Source organism: Acomys minous (genome assembly GCF_964271855.1).
Source record: "Acomys minous genome assembly, chromosome: 5".
Taxonomy (NCBI): Eukaryota; Metazoa; Chordata; class Mammalia; order Rodentia; family Muridae; genus Acomys; species Acomys minous.
In genome coordinates, this window is record NC_140494.1 from 39316783 (window position 1) to 39340255 (window position 23473).

Below are 23473 nucleotides of genomic sequence, written 5' to 3' on the forward strand. Positions count from 1 at the left end.
GCTGGGACGTGGCTGCCAGTGAAAGCACACAGCACTTCGGTGGCTACAGTTGGTTTTGGTTTTGTTGAGAATTTCATATATGAGTATTATGTTTCTATGTCCCCTTCCTCTTCCTCCTCCTCCTCCTCCTCCTCCTCCTCCTCCTCCTTCCCGTCTTCCTCAAGTGCTCTCTCAAATTATTGGCCTCTTCTTATTATGCTTTCTCTACCTCTCTCTCTATTTCTGTCTCTGTCTCTCTCAGTACTCACTACTTAGGTGAGCCAGTCCTCGGGAAGGAGGCTACCAGATCAGTTCCAGCTTGACTCCTCCAAGTCTTGCATGTGAGGTACATGGTGTCCTCAGGTGTGTATTACCTTCCAGAATCTTAACAAACAAAAGGAAGCAGGGAAGAGAATGTGTTCAAACTGCACTGTAAACCCTCTCACCCACTGCCCGAGGAGGTACTCGTGAGAGCAGCGTCGGAGATCTCTACTGTCTGCGAGCAGACACTCACCTCTCTTTATTCCCTACTGGAACATGTAAGTGTTCTCGCTGAGAATGAGGAGGAAGCAGCCGGAGGGTTCCAAGCCACACGTCCAGGATCCCCACAGCAGGCTGAAGACGAATGTGCATTCCTATGCTGAACATTAGGTATATCTTTGGATAACACTAACAAGAGCTTCTATCAAATAGACTTCAGAGATGGCTGCTGGCTTAGAGAAAGAGACACTAGGTCTAGTCCACTACCATGTGCTATTGGGCAAACCACACGTAGGCTGAGGCTAACTTTGAGTGGGTGAAGTCATGCTCCTACATTTAAATAACATCCTAATTTTGTTATGTAGTTGAACACTTTCAGCACTGGGCACTCAGTGATAGGGCAAGGCCAGCAGGATTGCAGAGCCACCCTTATGACATCACATGTCCCTCGGGATAGGAGCGCTCATCACTTCAAACTCCAGGAACATTGTGAATTGCTCGCTGTAATGGGACAAAAATTAATGCCATAGGTGTTTTTGAAACCTAAATATTTACCATCATTTTAAGCCTTAAGTGTAGAGACTTATGTCAGGCACAGAGACTGGCCTCCGGAAATGACAACTGACATCAACAATTCCCTTCCATTATTAAATATTTTTCAATTTACAGATCTTAAATTTTAATCTTTCCTCTTTGCTAATTTTGGAAAAGCCAAGAAAACATGAATATTTGTTTCTACAAGTATAACTGTCACAAAGGGCAACATAAATTCATTCCATGTAGTATTTAACCAATTGATTAATCAGCAGAACATGCTGGCAGAAAACAGCAACACAAAGTCCACGTGGCTCAGAGATGTGGTCTCATGGGTCATTACCCAAGGCCACCCCTTTGATATCACTCTGCAGAGTTAAATAATATAATATCAGGTGTCAATAAGTACTGTGAAGAACAGAAAATGGAGGGGACAGAGTGATAATACACAATGGCCTTAAATACCGCAGCCAATTAACCTGTTCAGGAGGTGATGAGAAAGGAGGAAGAAATAACTTCCAGAAAGGAAAGCAGCCATGACACTCAGCAGCTGGAAGGACAATGTCAACATGCCACAGGAAAACACCGGTAGTATGGCTGAATCAAAGATACAAGGGAAAGTCACTGACTAAGGACAAGGAAGGAAAGAAGGAGTTGGTCCTGTCACCCACCATGAAACAGAGATGGCACGTTAACACGGATGATATTACTGGAGGGCAGCACGATGTCAAAAGAAGATGAAGGGCAAAGCTGGCCCCTTCACAGCACATACTTACTTTTCCATCTGCCATCTATTACAATGCTTTCACTCACCCCATTTTCATAATTTCCTGTGCCTGCTACCCAGACAGATGTCAAACCATCCCTAGTAGTTCCCAGTGCCTGGTATCCAGACAGATGTCCAACCATCCATCCTAGCAGTCTCACAAATGAATTTTTGACTGAACATAAATTGTAATTTGGACAAAAAAGCCACAGTAACTTGGAAGAAATTCTCTGGAAATATCTAGTGTTAGCATAATAATGATTAACAAATGTCATATTAGGGGAACTAAGGATATGATGACCGGTTTTTTGTTGTTGTTGTTTTTCTCCCTCTCTTAGGTCAACTTAGCTCACTGACGACAACAGAAAAAAAAAACATTCATTTTTTATAAGAATTTATGATTTGGTTTTTCTAATGAGGAAATCAACTTAGCATTTTTTAAAGTGTATATATGACTTTCTTATACCCAAATTTTATCACTTATGTTCAGGTGATCCTATTTGGGAAGTAGGAAGTAATCTGCTGGATTGTATCATTGCATTTAAAAAAAAAACACTTTATCTTTTTTTTAACGTGCGTGGATGTTCTGCCTGCAGATATGCATGTCAGTGTGAGGGTGTCAGATCCCCTGCTACCAGAATTACAGACAGTTTGTGAGCTGTCATGTGGGTGCTGAGAATTGAACCCAGGTCCTTTGGAAGAACGGTCAGTGCTCTTCACCACTGAGCCAGCTCTCAAGCCCTGTATCATTGCACTTGGCTTGGGACAGGACCCACCGGATAGGAATGAATGGGGCTGCTTTGTGATTACGTGGTGGCCACTATTAAGCTTTCTCAGTCCCTCTGACTTCACTCCAACACAAGGCAGGGAATTACTCAATCTCCCTTTTCTAATAAAAAGGCCAGTGAAGAGTCCAAGTGACCAGACTCAAGTCATCCTTGTCCTTGAAGTATAAGGTTGCTGATAAAGCAGTGTCTTAAAGGTGCAGCCACAACTTCTCTGCCAGCAGATTTTTTAAAAGACCAGCTTGCTAAAGCTCAGACAGTGATTTGTTTCTAGCTGCTAAAAGGAGGGTCAATGCTGGTTCCTAGATGGGCTACACATCGTATCTTCACTGTCCTTGGCTTTCCGGTTTGTAATTGCAGTAATCAATATTAAGAAAGGTCTCAAAGAGAGCACTCAGAAATGTGTCCTATAGACCAACTCTCACTGAAGCAGAGATTTGTCCATAGAAACAAGACAGAGTAGGCTGGAAAGTGCCCAAAAATAAAACCAGAAAGAACAAGGAAAAAAATGTCAAGAGGCACTGGCCCATAGTGTACAGTCTTCAACTTCACACAAAACTTTCGATTATAATTCAATCAACACATCTACCTGACATAAAACACATAATAACGGCAAGAGTTTTTAAAAATCAATAATCAAAGAGACTAGATAATTCCGGTTCCCTTTTAGCATAGCTTGAAGAGGGATTTAAAAAAAAAAAACTAGCCTTAAAATAAAAAGCAGACTTAGCATTAGAGATGGACCAGTTCAGTTGGAGATGTTTAATTTCATATTAGCTGTAATGGAGACATTATGTTAAACAATCATACACAATGGTTTAACTTCAAACCAGTGGTTAGTAGTTGTGAAAATTATCCAGTCTCTTTATTCATATCTACATTTAGCTGCTATAAAATGTACTAATATATACTTAAGGTTTCAATGGGCTGTTAAACAGGTCTAATGCTCAGGAAGACTTCCAAGTTATTTAAAAAAATAATTAATACGAGGGGTAATTGAAACCTTTTATTTTAGGTCACAAATAACTATCCAGAGACAGTGTAGCAGTTAGGTTGTTAAAGAGACTGCTGCTGGGAGAAGCCATTTAAAAAGAAGCTGTATTTAAGATGTAAATGTGTCCTTCCCTCTGGGGACTATGGTGTTCTGAACTATGAAAACAGAGGTAAAAGCCTCAAAAAGGAGGTGGGGAAACTCAGTGTGTGCTATTATTGATTATAGATAAACGTGTCAAGTGAATATTCTGAGAACATGGAAAAAATCCACAAAAAACAAAAATTCTACAAGCCAAGGTAAAAAGGGGGCTTCAAAACAGCTGACTCTAGCTGTTACTACTGTGTCCCAGAGTAGAACCAACATCACTTCTGAGTTCACATGTACACTGACATCATGTCCTATGCCATCTCAAGACTACAGTGGTCCTCACTGGCAGTCCCTCTCCATAACTACTCACAAACAGAAGCTTGTGGGAAGGATTGTAAGCTTTGTCCCAGGTGAAAGCAATCTTGGCGGGCTTTACCCCTTGGAAACACCAAGGACAGACTGAATGGAGCCATCCTGGGTCTGAAATTCAGGAAGTGGACCAGGGGACTCCAGCTGGGCTATTGTGTTTCTAATCAAACATCGATGGGGGCAGGGATGCTGACCCAGACGGGCCACTGCATACCCTAGAAAGAAGCAGCCTGAGGAGAGAGAAGAAGGCTGCATCTTTTGGAGCAGGATCCCACGCGGATTTGGGGAGAGACCAGCTTACAAGCCATACCAGTGTGAAGGCTAGAGACACCTGGGGATGTGTCCCATGGAACGGATATGGGAAGGTTTACTCCTGTTTCCCTTTAGCTTTTTTTCCTTCTTGTATAGGATTGTTGGATTGTATAATAAAGTCTAATTGTTAAGAAACAGAGCCAACAGGAGCTTTTACCAAGGAAACCTTCAAATGGAATAATTACCAAACACGTGTTAAATGTGGACCTTAGGGTGGCTAACATGAATGAGGAAATCAAATGGATAATTCCTCATAACATGATGCTTACCCTTGTTAGGAAAGAATAAAACTAGAGCAGCAATCTGGGTGATATTTAACTAGGAAGGAAATAATTTCACTAAATTACAAGGGTGTGTTCCATCACAATTAGACTTAATTGCGTTTTATTACTAAAATACAGGGGCACTTGAATCCGCAGGAAGGGGTCAACTGTGACTCCAACGCCACTTGGAAGCAGCAGTACAGTAGCTCTGTCTCTATTACCTCTGAATCCGGTTCAGATTATCCTCTTGGTGTGGAATTCTGTGTCAAAGGGCTCCTCAGAGACAAAGTGCGTGCCCAGTGCTGGAGAGAGTATGATGTTTGGCACAGAATGTCTCCCCATTAGCAGTTCATCTAAATGCCAACATCTTATTTGTCTCACACAGGCCTTAGTCACCTTCAGGTGTACATCAACTCTCATGTCAAACTTGCTCTTCTGTGCCTTCTCTACAATATGGCATTAAGAGATAATTACTCTTTCATTGCTATCAATGTGACACACTCCTTGACAAAAAGCAACATAAGGAAGAAAGGGCCCATTTGGCTTTCGACTCCAGGTGACAGTCCAGTATTGTGGAGAAGTTCAGAGCAACAGCTGAAAGCTTCCCACTCATGGTCAAGAACAGTGAGAGAAGAAACACATGGACCCTTGATTGTTTGCACGCTGCCAGCTGGCTCTCTTCTTTATTACATGGCTCCAAATATCCTGTCTAGGGAATGATGCCACCCTCAGTGGGATGGGGCTTCCAAATTAACTAAGAAGCAAGACAATCCCCACAGACATATTCCCAGGCCAAAGTGGTTGAGACAACCCCTTGTTGAAAGTCTCCTCCTAGGTGATCCTAAGCTGTGTCAAGGTGATGGACAAAAATAATCAGCACAGATGTCTCACTGGAGAGAGAGAGAGAGAGAGAGAGAGAGAGAGAGAGAGAGAGAGAGAGAGAGAGAGAAGAGTGCCCAAGTAATAACTCAAAATGACAAAAGACACCAAGTAATATACAACCATTCAATAACTCACTCTAAGAAGAAGATGTGAATGGAGGAAGTGGGTGAAAGTTACAGCCTGCTGCCACTTTTGAGGGCAGCATTATTAAGACAAGAAAATGGGTTACCACTGGGGCTGAGGGTAGAAAAGAGAGGAGAGAGGACAAGTCTTGCTCATATTGTTTCTATGACACACTATTTTACCTGAAACTGAGTGAGGGGATGCTAGTTTTAATGCCCAGGAGCTCTGTGATCTTAATCTACTTCCTTGGACCCAAAGTTTTATCATGCAAGTACTGTAAATTCTTACAACGGAAGTTTGGTTTACGGTAAGATCACAGGAAAATCGGGTCATCCTTCACTGGGTCATGACTCTTCAGATTCATTCCAAATATATTTGTTCAGAATCTATTACACTGGTGAACTTTTAGTCACTGTGTGGTTTTGTGTCCGGTTGCTCTGGCAGGTCTGGGTCTCTGCAGGTTGGTCCAGCCACTGTCTGGCTATCAGAGGCCCTATAGCTCTCTCTCTCTCAGGGGAGGCTAGTGTCACCCTTAGCTCTTTGATTCATCTACTGTACCCAGCACAAAGGGGAAGGGGGGGGTGGACACCCGAAACTCACTCACTGGCAGATAGGGAGAGACACAGGCCCAGGAAATGCTTCCTCAGCCATCAGCACCAGCAGTGCTCGTGAGCAGGCCCGGAGACTGCAAAAGCTGCATACGGCAGCGGTTCCCACTGGAGTAAATGGAGTCTCAGAAGATCATGGTGGAGTAGAAGTCAAGCCAACTTTCCTTGTGAGTTAGGGATTTATAAACCCTGAGCAGTGAGAGTGAATGTGTCAAATTCGCTAGGGCTCAGGGTGCCAGATACCTCGTCTATATACAAGGATATAATACCACATGGAGCCTTTACCACAGGAAGGAAGAAAGTACTTAATTATCCTATGTGTGAGGGGATGGTGCCAGAGGTATAATGAAAGATCATTTGTTGGAGGCTAAGATCTCAGCACGAGGTGGAATTCCCTGTGCTTGTTATCAGAAAAGGTCTTTTAGGACTATGTTACTCCCCTTCCAAAATCGGGAATCACGTGGGGTGAGAGCCCAGCTGAGAAAGGGAGTCCATTCTTCACAGACTGAGCTTGGAACAGCTTTCGGGCAAAGACCAGATTTCTACCTTAACCAGCAGAGTCCCGCATCACTGTGACAAAATACCTGAGGTAATCAACTTATTCAGAGGAAAGAGTTATTCTGGTCTGTGGTTTTAGAGATTCCAATCTATCCTCATATCATTAGGGTTTATTGCCTCTGGGCCTCAGTGCAATGTATCGTGAGAGCACATAGCTAAGGGAGCTGCTGACAATAAAACAGCTGAGAAGGAGGAAATGAGAGAGGGGGAGAGAGAGCAATACACCAGAGAAATAATCCACATGAATGTGTAACATCGGGTACCCCAGGAGAACTCTTCATGACATTCCACAGTGTCAACAAAGAACACTAAAAGGAAAGGCCGTGGGATGGGAAGCCACGCCATCTTAGTTACCATGCATCTGGACCAATAATTAGCCTAGAAACCCCTCCCCATCCACTACCTTAGTCTTCCCCTCTCTTGAATATCTGGCGTATTCCCCAGGGATCACTAAAGATGCCCACACAGCAGCCCCTGTGGTAGCTCACACTTTTTGATAGAAATGCCTGTTGTACTGTTGACGGTTAATCTACGTTTGGGCAGACTACTATCTCAATAATTAACAGGTTTTTGACCTCAAAATGGTAACCTCTATGATTCGTCAGTGATGTTTCCACCCCCCATCCCCTTGCACTGGAAACACAAAGTATGAGTGATTAACTGGTTTTTCAGGTCCTTTTTGACCATGTTTTTTGATGTAACATTATAAGATATCAGCATTTTAGTTGAAAAGTTACCTCAGATGTGAATTATAGAAAACCTTAACGATTTTTGTTACCAGTTCCAGTAACAGAAAACAGTTAAAATTATTAAAATTACATATTTTAAAAACATTTCATACTTCCAAAACTTTGTTCAAGTTAATCAAAATTTATAATATTTCACATGTAGAGTTATATGCTGGAACTTCCTCCATTATCCTCCTAACTAGGATTTTAACCCCAAAGCTGTTTTTCTAAATCCTTAGAGGAGAACCTGAAAATACCATTCCAGGGGCTGAGCTAAACAAGTTTGGAGCATATATTTGATGCCATGTGTTTACACACGTAGAAACTGCCACAGAACTAAAATGTATTCCATGTGATTAGACGTCAGCGTGTTCTACGAATGTTCACATATCCATTTGTGTTTGGCAACCTTGGGCCTCAAGTCATACTTTTCTAGAGACTCTGAGAACCTCTCCTCCACAGAAGCCTGCTCTAACCAGAAAGATTTGAAGATAAGGATCTTACCTCATCCCCAGGAAAATCTTCAAACAAAGCTGCCCCCACCCCAAACCAGGAAACAGCAGGAGGAGAAATTCATCTAAAGAATAGCATTCAGAGTGCATATAAGTAATATGTCTGGCGAGTGTGGCTTCTCTGCTTTGTTCTTCCTTGCACGGACATCTTAGACTCCACCAGAGATTCGGCAGCCTTGGAAAGCTGTTGTTCTTCAGTTTGGGGTGAATGAAGGTAGTCACAGGCCTTAGGCTCCTGGTATCAAAGCTAGAAAGTCATGGTTGTCACTTGCAGAAAGGAGAAGGGCTCAAGTACGGGCAGACCCACCTCCTGGGCTTCGCTGACTCGTCATGACTCCACCAAAGAATAAAGTGGTGTGCCAAAAGTCCCCCGTCCTAGCATACCAGCAGCAATGACAAAAATAACTTAATTAAGCACTCCTGTTTTGCACAGCATATTTCACTGTTCCCATGTATCTAATTGTTAGGCCGTCCAGGAACCCCTGAGGGAAAAGCCAAGTGTGTAGGGCTCCCTGCCGGAAGGAGAAGCTGAAGCTCTGTGCGTGCAACAAAGGGACTTGCCTGAAGTAACATGGCTAGGGAATAATGACCCCAGCAGAAAAATGTGGTCCTCTGATTCATAATGCAATCTTATTTTTCTTGATTTTTAATTAGATGCTGGTAGTAACTGAGCTATCTCTTAATGCACACAGAATGTTTTTTTTTAAGTCAATATTCAGGTTCGATTTGGCTGTACTCTGCAGAATACTCTGGAAGGATCTCACGAAGAGCTTGGTCCCATGCCAGCAGAAGCTCTGTTGTGCTCCCGGCTTTCCTTTTAAGGCATTTGGAATTACAGGATGCTTCAGACAGCATCATTCCATGAAAACACCAATGGTATCTGGCAGCAGATTATTTTTATCTCATTCTGAGAGTCATATAAATGTGACCTGAACAAGTGTGCTCTCCTGAACACTATTCCTAAATCTCAAAGTGCTTCAGTAATTCAGCATGTCTTTAGAATGATGTGCACCATGGTGTGTGTGTGTGTGTGTATGTGTGTGTGTGTGTATGTGTGTGTGTGTGTGTGTGTGTGTGTGTTGGGGGGCTGGGGCAATCATTAAATCATTAATTTAAAACTGAAAACAAAATGAAGCAAATTCAAGTAGGAGAAACACTCTGCCTGTGTTCACAGAAAGAAGATGAAAAAGTAAAGTGGGGCTTAAAGTAACTCTGGTGTAGTTGATGTGAGTTCTTCCACTGATGTGTTTTGGAAGTAGATCTCCAAGGTCAAAAAAATGATTCAGACAGCCGTCAGGGTTAGAGGTGTGTTCCTGTAGCTCTGAGAACTTTGCAGAGTCCCTCTTGCAGGCTCATCTTAAGTGGAGTGCCTCATTACCCTTAGAGAGCAGATGTAATCAGGCCTGCCTTTCATCTAAAACGACTACAGACTACAGCTCCTCTAGATTCCCATAAATTTATTAAAGAGATAAAGATTCCTGCTTGATTTTCCCCCCAGGATGCTCCATAAGCTCTCACTAAATCAAAAAAAAAAAAAATGCAATGCCTGAAAAGTGGTCTTTCAGAATAAACCAAGGCAGCTGAAAACAGGTATTTGTGCTTGGGAGAAAGAAAAGAGAGAAAAGAAGGATGGGGAGGGAAGGGAGGTGGAAAGGGAAGGGGGGTGGGAAGGGAAGGGAAGGGAGTTGGGAAGGGAGTTGGGAAGGGAAGGGAAGGGAAGGGAAGGGAAGGGAAGGGAAGGGAAGGGAAGGGAAGGGAAGGGAAGGGAAGTGGGTTGGACAGAGGAGTGGAGAGCTCAGAAGAGAAGGTGTGGGTGGAAAGGGAAGGCCAGAATGAAATCAGCCAAATTTACAGTCACTGCTTGTCTGACACTGTAGTGCCAAACAGGGCGTCGTAGTAAAATATCAAGGAGCTAGACTACTGAAAACTCCTACTTCTGAAGCTTTTGAAATCAACCTAAAACCCAAAGCTAATGGAGCAATCTGTTTGCGTTTTATTTTTTCCCTAATTTGGCATTGTAGCTATTGACTTCATACAGGCTTTTTATACGAATATTAAGGGTAATTTTTAAAACTCAATATTCTTAGGCCAACATTTATTATTTGGGTACTAAGAAGAAGTGCACAGCAGTTTCCTGTGCAACAGATTAACACTCCGACAAATCACCATGAGCTTAGTAGCTTAGAACAACTCAAGCTCGCTCTCTTGCACTCTGAAATCCAAAATGAGTTCCAGACAAGTTCGTGTTCTGTCCAGAGGCTCTGAGATGATCCTCTGCTTCCTGGCAGCCTCGCCACCCAGAGATACATTCTTGGGCTCTTTGCTGGGGTTGTTCCTTCATCCTCACAGCCAATGGCACAGCATCTTCAAGGCTGTCTGTGCATGCCCACACTGGCCTCTGGGCCAAATCCCCCACTGCTGCCTTCTCCTAAGTGTGCCTTTGTTACACTGAAGACTGAGTTAATACCGGGTCATCACTTGTCTCCAGACTTCGAATCACATCTGCAGAATTCCTCCTGCCATATAAGGTCATACGTATTCTGCAATTCCAAAAACTGGATAGCTTTGGGCCACTCTATTGCTCCAACAGCACAACTGGCTTATCTCTTCATCTCAGCCACTTTAAACTATTTCCCCAACCACCTGCAGAAGAGAAAATGTAGTTTTGAAGATCCCTTCAAAAAAGACCATATTTTTGGTAATCTTTTGTGAATACAGATTATATTCAAACTTGAATTTTATCCTTATGTACCATGAACCATTCAGAAGAAAAAAATTAGGAGATAGTATCTTCAGTGTTTTTTCTTTATTTTACTCTTCCAGCGGGGATATAAAATTTAAAGTAATATTTCTGAAAATGTTTTCTTCTGCATTCAGGTCACATTTTAATAACAGAAAGCAGAGTGCAAATAGAAATTGCACACATTATCTACTCTTTGTAGGGCACGCTTAAAAATCAAAGGTTTAGTAATTTAGCATCAGCTATACTTACAAGAAATTGGTTAAATACTGGTTAAGCACTCCCGCACAAGACACGGATCTGATACAGTACACTGGATAATGAAATCCACCTTCATCAGGTTAGCTGCCCACCCCGTAACCCACGGAGAGCTCAAACAGAACACAGAGGGAGGAAGAAGAGATTCATTTTCTGTCTGAGCTGGGACATCCACCTTTGGCCCTTAGGCGTGGGCTCTCCTCTTGGTTTGAAGTCTTGGGACTTAGACTGAATTGGACCAGCATCTTGGCTTGTGGCCTGGAAACAGAGACTAAAGGCAATAGTCCTTGGATATTGGGCATAGAAAGAACAGGTGACAAGACTCCTCAGTCCCCATAACATGTGAGTCGGTGCTTTATTTCACATGCACATGAGAGATGTCTGTATACCCTATCAGGTCTGTGTCTCTAGCACACCTTGCTGATGCGTGGCTTTACAGAGCACCAGCCAGAGCTTGGCAGACACGAGGCCAGAGACATCCTCCCTCCCACGCACCCCACATCATAAAGCCCTTCCTGACTGTATCCCATATAGTTTTGGTCCCATACATTTAAAGCATGGCTCTCTGAAACTCATGCATGCAGCACCTGTGAAAACCCAAAGTGGGACTCATGAGGGACTAACGTTTCCAAAACCCACTAGTCCATTAAGCAACTGAAAAGTAGCAAACTCGATGAAGGGAAGCTTACGTAATGCTGGGAGTGTGTGGAAACGCTGACGGTGATCTATGAAATAAGCGTGAAAAATGCATGCCTAATAGGGTGACGGCAACAGAGGGCTTCTGCAGAGAGGCTGGGAGGGTGTGCGATGTCCCTAATTATGCCTAGATTATCGAGGAACTGCACAAATAGGAGAGCTCGCAGCTGCTGACAACAGGACAGACACGGCAGCGTTATCAGCTAGACCAGTCCCAGGGTTGCTGACAGCCATCCCAAGGCTACAGCTGCCCCAAGGATGCTCAGATTGGCTCCTGGAAGAGCAAATTCCACAAAAAGAGAAGAAGAACAGGTTCAAAGCGACTGTAAGGTCTAAACTTCAGAGGATGGGATGTTTTTAATTTGTTAGGCTTCCTCAAAGCAGTATGCTGGGAGTCAAGATGAGTCCCTCACACAGAAGTGGGACCTCAAAGGGCATCGTCCCTGCATCAGCAGTAACCATGTCCCACACGTCCATGCTGAGGGAGGAATTCTGCAGAGGTGATTGGAAGTCTGGAAGCAAGTGAACATTTCTGCATTTCTGCATGCAGCTGTGTGACATTTATGAAATCAGTATTAATACAATCTCTTTTTTCCTATCAAACTTACTACTCTTATATCCAGTGCAACTGAATTAAACAAATTTACCAGACAACTATGTCAATTGTGCTATATACCCACTTTGTGGGACACAGCACTGAATTTAACTCAAACCCTGCCTTCACAGAGGTTTACAAACACATACACAGATGGCGCCCACACATACCGCACATCATACGCACACACATCCCTCCATGAACACACACATGTACACACATACACATATCAGAAATGAAGACTCTGTGCAGCACATAAATACAGACACACACTCACTTTTTTAAATTTTTTTGGAAATAGTGTTTTTCATACAATATATCCTGATTATAGTTTGTCCTCCCTCTACTCCTCCCAACTCCTCCACACCTCTCCTCTCATCTGAATTCACTCCTTTCCATCTCTCACTAGAAAACATATGGGTATCTAATAAATAATATAATGTGTTATAATATAATAAGATTTTAAAACACGCAAACCCATTGGAATAGCACAAAACAATAAGAAGAAAAAAGAGCCCATGAAAAGGCACAAGAAATAGATATGCATGCAGAGACACACTCCTTCACACATTCAGTAATCCCACAAAAACACAAAGATGGAGGCCATAATACATACACAAATGACCTGTATGGTAAAATACAAAAAAAAAAAAAAAACCAATAATAGTGATAATACAAATACAAAGAAGGAACGTAGCTGTTCACTCCAACATCTGGATCATACCCCCACAGTGGCAGAGTAGGCACAATACACTCTAGAGTCTGCCTCACCAAATCCTAATGCTCTCACTACAGCTTGTTTCCGTGGACAAGGAAAATGTCAGTGAGAGCACAGAGCACTTCGTCCCTTTCACATTGGCTGCTGGTTATTTACTTTCAGTAATATAGGAAGTGCAGACAGAATAAGCTCTTCCCAAACTTGGAATGGAAGGAAAAACATGCCCTTCTCTCACCAGAGTTCCACTAGCCACAGGACAAAGGAAAATCAAAATTCAAGAAGCCTATTGATAACTACTACTTTTTTTCCACACTAAGGATCCATGGATTGAGTTGAAATATTTTCGAGCTTTCTCACTAAACATCTATAGAGGATCTGGTTCCAAAGAGGATGCTAGCTGCTCTCAAACTACCTGTAGCATCAGTACTTGATGCTCAAACTCAGCTGCAGCAGCAGCGCAACAATGCCTGCAACCTTGAAGAATTTGGGGACCTCCAGTCCAGCCTGAGCCTTCACAGCCCAGGTCCAGCCTGAGCCTGCATCAGGGCCTGCATCTCCACAGACAGAGGAGAGAGAGAGAGAGAGAGAGAGAGAGAGAGAGAGAGAGAGAGAGAGAGAGAGAGAGAGATTGATTTATTGAAAGCCGCAGCTTATCCATGAGGTGACTCCCTCCAAACTGGTTACCAGTAACCAAAGCAACTCAGTTTCCAGATTTAGAACACAAAGGTGGTAGTAAGTTAACCTGAAGGGTCTTATTCTTCCTGCTCATGGCTTTAGTATCACCAGGTAAGGACTGGGAGAAGTGAAGATTTGCATCACCACAAGGAAAGCATTTGTTGCCTCTTCCAAATCTAATAAGTAGTAACTATGGAAACTAGACAAAACTCAAAAATGCCTTGCCATTTACAAAGGGCAAAGTAACCCTTTCAATTGCAAAACAATCTGCCAGGGACAAATCCTCCCCAAGGAAGAGCCCAACATCTAGCAGACAGTCCCATAGACCTGTCACCCAGGCACCATCAGAGGCAGACAGTCACATAGACCTGTCACCCAGGCACCATCAGAGGCAGACAGTCCCATAGACTTGTCACCCAGGCACCATCAGAGGCAGACAGTCATATACACCTGTCACCCAGGCACCATCAGAGGCAGACAGTCACATAGACCTGTCACCCAGGCACCATCAGAGGCAGACAGTCACACAGACCTGTCACCCAGGCACCATCAGAGGCAGACAGTCATATAGACCTGTCACCCAGGCACCATCAGAGGCAGACAGTCACATAGACCTGACACCCAGGCACCATCAGAGGCAGACAGTCACATAGACCTGTCACCCAGGCACCATCAGAGGTAGACAGTCATATAGACCTGTCACCCAGGCACCATCAGAGGCAGACAGTCATATAGACTTGACACCCAGGCACCATCAGAGGCAGACAGTCACATAGACCTGTCACCCAGGCACCATCAGAGGCAGACAGTCACATAGACCTGTCACCCAGGCACCATCAGAGGCAGACAGTCACATAGACCTGTCACCCAGGCACCATCAGAGGCAGTTCAGCTCGCTATGGAATTGCTCAATTACACGCTTTTATACCCAGGTTATGAGTCAACCCTAAGCTACATTTTCATGTAGCCAGAAAATAAAATTGAACCCTCTTTGAGTCAGCTAGATTGTTCACTGAAAGGCTTATCTTAACTATGAAAAAGTCAGGTGGATAGCCTAACGGCAGTTTTAAAGACAAGGAATTTCTAAGCTACTTAAGCGACACCTAGGGAATATAAACGGCCTCCAATATCACAGCTACTGCACTTAATAACCCAGTCCTTTAAATTTCTTGTGTAAACATTAAACGAAAGGTGGACATAGTTACAGAGAAAAGGAAGCAGAGGCAGAGGCAGATAGTGAACCTTGCCTCCTCAGCCACTTCTCCCTCCTGCATCTCTGGATGCCCTCCTTTCTGCTCCCTTACCCGGTCACCAGCCTCTGCTTTGCTCTCAGATTAAATGCTGTTCTCTGTTCAGACCAACATGTGCACCACTTAGTATGTACAGAGGACATAAGGAGAAAACAGCCATTTTATTTCCAAACAGGCAAGATGCTGAGTCACAGTAGAAAAGAGTAAGGGGCCAGTGTATGATCCCCAATGCTAATTCCATAGTCAAAATGACAGGGCTATTCTTTACTTACTTTTTGTTTCATCTCATACTAGAGCACAGGCTTCAAAGGTGAAGGCTCCTTTGGGGTTACCCGCAACTTGAACTTACCACTGTCATGGCTAAAGAAATAATTCGGGCATACTATAAAGTCATAAATATAATTTTGAGTTCTACTCTTCCTAGCATACTAGGTGAGTTTCTGTCTCTTCTGTGTGTGTTGGCTTGTCTTCCCTTCTGCTCTCACTGGCCATGACGTCACTGCTGCACACTGACTGGAAGATGGAGAGCTACTGTCATGTGAAGCCGTGCTCCAGTATGACTCTCCAAAAGCAAGCGTCCTACTTTCAGCTAAGATCTAAACACAGTGCTAAAGCCTTTGCAACATACTGTACAGAGCATGTTGTTAACAAAGCGGCCAAAACAAATGAACATATGTAAGTATGTGAGCATACATGTGAGTGTGTATATTTGATACTGCTCTCGCACGTGGTGTTAAAGGTGGGTGGGATCAATACACACACTGAACCATCCAACTCCTGGTCCAGAATACCAGCAGCATTTCATCTACTTGAAACCAGCCTGAGCTAGCTGCATTGTCCGTGTCGGCTGCCTTCCCATCCAGTGCTAATTCGCTAGTTTACCCATTTATTTTTCTCAAGCCACGTAATTAATGCTGAAGGAAGTCTATTTTATGGGCTCACACTGGGTACTCTGTGTCTTAGGTGGAAGGGAGAATTCCTCAGATACGTTTCCAATCAGCAGCACATACTCACAACCCAGCACAGTATACTATGACTAAACCCACACAGGAAGGGCTCGCCAGCACAGGCTGCTTCTTCAGGCCTGCCCATCATCCTGCGCTCCATCCATCCTAGCACATGCCCGGATTCCCCTTCCCTTGGTCCTCTCTTATACATTTTCCTGACGGAAGCACTTGCTGTTACTTATAGAGTGTGCCCCTCTGCATCGATCAGGACACTTACCAGAACCAACACTCAGATCTTCATAAGGAAAAGTGCTAGCTAGAGAAGACTGTCTCCTCACCTCGCAACTCTTGACACATGAGACCAGGAGGAAAGATGGTTGAAAGTCCCAAGAGATACCCTATGGGAGCCCAGAGTGAGTACACACACACACACACACACACACACACACACACACAGAGAGAGAGAGAGAGAGAGAGAGAGAGAGAGAGACAGACAGACAGACAGACAGACAGACAGACAGACAGACAGACAGACACAGAGACAGAGACAGAGACAGAGACATAGAGAGACAGAGAGACAGAGAGACAGAGACAGACAGAGAGATAGAGACAGACAGAGACAGACAGAGACAGAGAGACAGACAGAGGCAGAGCCAGACAGAGAACCACTTTGTGAAGCTGTGGCCTCCTCTTCCACACAGCTCCCAGCTATTTAATATCTTCTGAGCACCAGCTCCTTACAGAAAAGTGATTGGGTCACATCCTAGGGGACACAAACCCCAAATAGACAAATTATACAAGAGGCCAGGAAGCACCAGGAGAGAGGTGGTGGGGACAGAGAAAGGAGTGGGAAGCTGAGACTTTTGAACAGGAGGATGCTGACACAAGTTGTGAAGGAGGTTAGAGGCAGAGGGACTTGGGAAAGGTCAGGCAGGAAGTGAGGGCTGAGAGAAGAAAAGGGAGAGGCAGCTGATCAACAGCATCAGAGAGAAGTCACACTGATGATGTGCCTATCTCACATGATGTGAGTACGAGGATGGTTTACTCCATCTATGCGTGTGTGTGTGTGTGTGTGTGTGTGTGTGTGTGTGTGTGTGTGTGTGTGTGTGCATGCATGTGTGTGTCTACAAATGTGTACACATGCCTTTGGAGGCCCAAGATCAATGTTGGGTGTCCTCCTCAATTGGTATCTAGCTTATTCTATGAAGATGGCATCTCTCACTAAACCCACAATAAGTGGCTGACAATCCCTGGGAACCCTCCTGTCTCTTGCCTTCCCCCAGTTCCCACATCACTCATCACCATGCCCAGCTTTACATAGGAGAGCATCCTCGAGGACATCCTTTCATGGCAACTAAGTCATCAACTGAACAATCTCCCTAGCCTCGCTGACCTAGGCTCGATCCCTGAAACCCCTGTTATGGAAGGAGAGAATTGGCTTCCATAAATTGCCTGCTGAACTCCACACATGTGCGCACCATGGCAGGTACACCCACACATGTGCATATGTGTGCAGAAAAATAAAGATAAATGTGAGCTTCTTAATTAAAACCATAATTCCAGCCTAGTCATAAGGAAAAATTCATACAAAGGCAACTGTGGAACATTGTGCAAACTCCCTGATCAAAGCTCCTCAAAACCGTCAGGGTCATCAAAAACAAAGCTGAAAAATGGCCACAGAGTAGAAGAGTCTGAAAACACAATGACTAAATGCCCCCATGATGTCTTAAATGGGGTCCTGGACAGAAGGGGATGAGAGGAACCCTGTGGAAGCCAAGTGAACTGCTGACTCTGTTAATGACACATCATCAGTGCTCAAAACAGCTAGGTGCAGTGGCACATGCCTATAATCCCAGAACTCAGGGAGGCAGTGAAAGGTAGTGAGTTTGAGGCTAGCCTAGTCTACAAAGTGAGTACAGGACAGCCAAGACTACACAACAAAATCTTGTCTCGAACCACCCGCCTCCCAAAAAAAAAAAAAAAAAAAAAAAAAAAAAGGAGGAACAACAAAAAACGTGAGTGGAATGGACAGAAATTTCCAGGCTAACAGTAGCTTTTCTACGTATCTCAATGTATCAAAAAATGTTGTTGAAATTGTATTTTGTTTAACAGATCTAAATATGTTCTCACAAATACTGACTCTAGAATCTGTACTTTTAAAAAAGTATTCAACAAATGGACAAAAAAAAAGATGAATACAAACAAGTTCAGAGATTAATCACTCAGGATTTAATGCCAGTCACTGTGTTCCTGTTAAGTAGGTTATCAAATCAATTAGAGGAGCCAATGCCAGCCACTGCATTTCCTTCATGCCCTGAAGTATTAAGTGCCTACACACACCACCACCACCATCCATTGATTTTCCACTAAGTCTACAAAGGACCAGGAAAACTTTCTTCCTATCCACAGTCCTTTTCACAGCCAGAGTCCACGCCAGCAAAGCCCTTTATTTCCTTCATGCCCTGAGCCTTTTTTTTAAATCACTGTGCAGTGCTTAGAGTGTCCAGGATGCTCCCCCATCCACATGGAGGTGCCTTGTGCACCTTCCAGAAGCACACATCAGAAATAGCTTTCCCTAGTGACCATAGAGGTCACAAATCAGATTTCATAAGACAGTAGAGTGCTGCCTGACACCCATGTCTCCAGAAGTGTCTTGGGCAGCCTCCCATGGAACTGACCTCATCTACTCTACAGAAACTCCATAACAGAACTCACTTCTTCCCTCTGGCATCTCTGCAGCCTCCCGTGACTTCCACGCCCACAGGTTCCTCAGGGAAGGCTGCTGACAACCTGGACAAGATCAGACTAATGAAGTAAAGGACCACACACCTCAGGAGCACCCAGGCTGTGTGGACCACAGAAAAAGGAGAAAGCACACAAAGAGGGAGCCAGTAAAGATACTACCCCCCTCCATGCACCAAGGGTTTCTGCTCCTCATCTTCTGAAAAAAAAATGATTTTCAACTAGAATATCCAGCCAAACCCTTGAGTTCAGTGCAAGCACCAAACTGATAGTTAATGGACACTGGAACATACTGAATGTGTTTCCCAACAAGGCCACTGTGTGGTTCTATGCCACACCTTCACATTCCTGATGTAGGGTTCTTGTCCAAGCTTAACAAAATTGCTTTCCAATCAAAATTGAGTCTGCTCAGCCTCTTATACACCTGGACAGATGCAGCTTCCCTTTACTTACTATTTAAATGGGATTTTTTTTTCTTTTCCAAAGACTATGCAAGTATGCGCTTAGAGTTTTTGTGTTTTTTCAAATTAATAAAGCAATTAGTGAGTGATTAAAGTGATCTTATTTGCATAGCTAATAAGAATGTTTAATACCACCTCAAGAAATCCCTTCTTTATTTATATAACATAAATTGATGGCTTCAATCAAGATATTAATGAAGAAGAGAAGAGGAGCGTGAAGGAGAGCTGTGAGGTGGCCAGTTGCCACAGAGGTCAAGGCAAGTCAAGTACTGAGCCGAGTGCGAGCTGCCATTTGACATGCCTTAATCTATGTGTCTCTACCTCCAGCTTTGTCACAGTCCCGTGAGAGATAGGAGCTTCTTAGAGGGTTTAGTGTCTTCAATGACAGACTTACTAAAACTAAAAGTAAAAAAAAAAAAAAAATCATAGCACCTTCATGTTGTAGCTTGAGTTACAGCAATCCCATACTGTGGGGAAAAAATGACTTACAAAAGCTCGGAATTCTAAACAAATGCAACCTAAGCCCTGAGTCTTTATACAGACATGTGAAAGGCAAGAGGAAGGGCCACAGAGAAGGAAACAGGACCCAATGTTTTATCAGCAAGTCACAAATTACCCCTGGATAACTCCTCTCCTCAACATGGACCTCACAGTTGGCAAAAGAATGAGCAGACACTCAGCAAATACAAACTGAGCAATGGCTGCTGAGCACCAGGAACTGTGCTCTTGGAACCAGATGCAATGCAAGGAAGCCAGGAAGCCCCCAGGGGACAGAGAGGCAGCTAGGCAGCTCACATCAACGTGCACGGGGTCCCCACTCCGTTCACCAGGGACATGACCATCTGATCGTGGAGGTGCACACAGGACCTCAGAGTGCCCCCCTACACACACACATACACACACACTCCACAGTTAGTTCCACTCAGAACTTCAAAGACCATGCTATTTGTAAGAAGGATTTTTGCAGATGCAAGGAATTAAATTGCAGTGAGGTCATGTTGGATTTAGATGGATCCAATGATGGGTGTCTCTGTAGGACAGCCTTGTGAGTACACCAGCCACACACAGAGAATTGCACGTGGCCATGGATGCAGATCCTGAAAGCCAAGTTTCTACGAGCCAAAGAATGCCAAGGATAGAATCCAACCACTCAGAGGTAGGAAAAAGGTGGTGGTGGGGTATGTGTGTGTGTGTGTGTGTGTGTGTGTGTGTGTGTGTGTGTGTGTGTGTGTGTGTGTGCTTGCATGCGTGCATTTGAGCACTCACAGGGAAGGGGGAGGAGTGGGAGGGCAGGAGTTGGGGGTGGGGCAGGAGCTCAAAATGCTCTCCTGAAAGAACCAACAGGCAACACCTGATTTTGAATTTCTGACATCCAACATTGATAGAATTGATCACTGCTGCTTTCTTAGGACACCGAATGTGGGGAAACTGTTATGTAGCCTAGGGAAAGAAACATACATGTTAAAAATAACAACATAAAAGGATGACAATTTTTTTGGTCAGACTGAAAGGATTTTTCACATTCTTAATTATTATTACTACAATTACAAACAAATAAATATGAACCTTTTGTCAGCTACATGCTAAGTGTGCGTGTGTGTGTGTGTGTGTGTGTGTGTGTGTACAGGGTGGATGGTCAAGTAACAAAAAGCTTTGGATTAAACATCAGTGATGTCTAAAAACAAGTTAACAAAACAGAGAAGGGAAAGACAGTGGAAATGGCACTCGTCGTTCAGATGGAGATAAGACGCACAGCGAAGTAGCAGATGTCAGTGTGCATTCCACAAACATGCCAACAGTGTGCCATTGTAGTGAGAAACGTTTGAGCTCTTCAAAAACACAGAAATACATTTAAGTAAAGTTTTATTGAAACATTCTCTCTCTCTCTCTCTCTCTCTCTCTCTCTCTCTCTCTCTCTCCCTCTCCCCCTCTCCCTCTCCCTCTGTCATGATGACAGAGATCACGGGGCCCTTGCAGCCTGAAATATCCCTGTTTCAACACAGCACTTACATTGACTAATTAAGGGAGCAGAATTTTAAGAAAGGATGAAACGGACATAAAATAATCCTTAACAGTGTGCTCAATGACTGTGTGGAGGTGAAAGAGAAGCTGAGACAGAGCCTCGGGTCTGATCGGATAGGTATTATAGTGGCTCAAACGTGAAACTCCCCCCACCACTCATGTACTGATCAAGTTTAGTACCAAGCTGATGGCACCATTTTGAAAACTGCGGGCTTATGGAGCTTGACCAGCAGAAATAGGTCGCTAAGGGTGGGTCACACAATACTGTGCCTGACCTTTTGTTCCTGTGCTCCTCGATTCCTGACCCATCAGGCAAGAGGAGCTACCCCACAGGCTCCTGTCACATTGTCCCCTAAGTGGGCTCTGTTAGGATTCAGGGTCAGAGGTCTCAAAGCAGCATCCCACACTCAGCTGTAAGGAGAGGGACATCTGCAGGGGTGGCAAATGACGAGAAAGTCTGTACATGGCTCTGCCACAAATGCCGGGAACAGCCAAGTAGTAGGACACCAAAAAAAAAAAAAAAAAAAAAAAAAAAGAAAGAAAGAAAGAAAGAAAAGAAAATGCCCCCACCTATTTCACAGGCCCTGTCCTCAGCGAGGACCTTGCAGGAGTGAGATGTGATGAGAGTGCTTTGGATCCAAATTTCCTTGGGCAGGAACTTGAGAAATGTCACTTTTCAATAAGCACAGATTGATATAGGGATGGACACAGGATCTCAGGAACTTAAGAAAGTTTATTTTGATATATGTGAAGTAAGGCCATCTAGAGGGAAAATTGCATCTCGGAATCTCTGGTCTTATGTAAGTTTTGAACAAAAAGATCAATAACTATAATGACAGCAACAATTCTATTTTTAACAACTATAAGGAGACCTAGAAACCCCGGGATCCCTTCACGCCACTGTCTAACAGAAAACATGCAAAAAGCTGGGACTTTCTTCATTAAGAATCCACATATTCCGTTTAAAAACATGAGAGCTACAAAGCTGGAGCTGTACATGCCACAGCAAGGGTCTCGCAATTCAAAGCTGTTTCCCAGAGTATGATGATGCGAAAGGCAGAGAGGCCGAATCCAGACAGAGCTCCTCTTTCCGGTCCTGCAGACTGTCCAAAACATAGCAAAATGTGGGGATAAACAGTTAAGATTAGGATTAGCTAAAGGCCAAATGGGAGGTGTGTGTGCATAAAGCAATATCTCAGTCGATATTTGCATGTTTAGATAAAGGAGACCAGATGCACCACGGATTGCACTCATGAGGCCTGTCCTCAGGTAATAATATAGTTTACTGATTTTATCAAAATTAATTCACCAGTCCCTTCAATTATGTAAATAGCTGTCCACTGTCTGATAAAAATGTCAGCTTGGAAGGAAGGATTATCTGGCTCAGAGTGACTAACCAACGGCACGGATGCCCCCTAACTTCTCATTAAATTACCTTGGCCTCTGCCGCCTCATGCTGATTCTCTCCTGTGGTCTCTCCAGCAACTGTCTTCAGAGCTCCAACAGCCTGGAGGCCCCAAGGAGTGCTGGGGCAGTACAGCTTCACAATGTGGGCTCTGGTCCCAGCTTCCCTATTCACTAATGGACAGGGAGCAGTTGGAGGCCAGGATCAGATTCTGCTCAAACCATGGACCAGTCTGGATCCTATTCAAAACATGGGGCAGCTACTTATTATAACAGATTGATGGCTGGCTGAGCGATAAACACCTGTCTACCTCCTCACACACATGACTGAAGAGAGGAGTCCTTAGTTTCCTTCCTTCCGACCTTTTGCTTGCGGGACAGGCTACCTACCACCCAATCAATGGACTACAAATGTTGACATTGGTCACCCTGCAGGACAGATGGGACACCACACTTCATTTGAGCATTGTAAGATAATGCAACTCAAGTGCCTGCTGAACACAGGAGACAACTCAGAGTTGCCTGAGTGGCGGAGGGCTTGGCGGCCACTCAGAGGCCAAATGGAGCAGGAAGAGAACTGGCCCAGACCTGAAATGTGCTCAAACTTCAGGTAGAAAGTTCCAGGTACCATACCATACCATCAAGCCATGACTCCTCTTCCTCCCCTTCTCTGTAGAGCATCCAGGGGAGAAGGTCAGCCAGAAGCAAAACTTTGATGTGCTCCAGAGCCTACGACCTGCAGAGGACCCGGTAGGACAGCAGGAAGGAAACCAGCAGACTGCCCTTTTCCTAACATTGAGCTGTCTGCTCTTATGCAAAGTGGAGCAGCAGCTCCCAGCCCCGGTTGTATTTTTAGCAAATGTTGCTGCTTTCCTCCCAACCCCTTTGCTTACTCTGTGAAGGTGCTCCCGTGTGCAGCGGACCTAGCCGGGGAGGCAACCTGGCAGCCCAGTGAATTTGTTTCTAAAGCAGAGAAAGACATCAA

At 44.1% G+C, this 23473-nt stretch overlaps 1 protein-coding gene across 5 annotated transcripts in view; it reads right to left on the reverse strand.

Moving 5' to 3' along the window:
* The window catches only part of SEMA5A (semaphorin 5A), a 442105-nt gene that overhangs the window by 397551 nt on the left and 21081 nt on the right, over positions 1–23473 (reverse strand). The gene's annotated exons all lie outside the window — the stretch shown is intronic.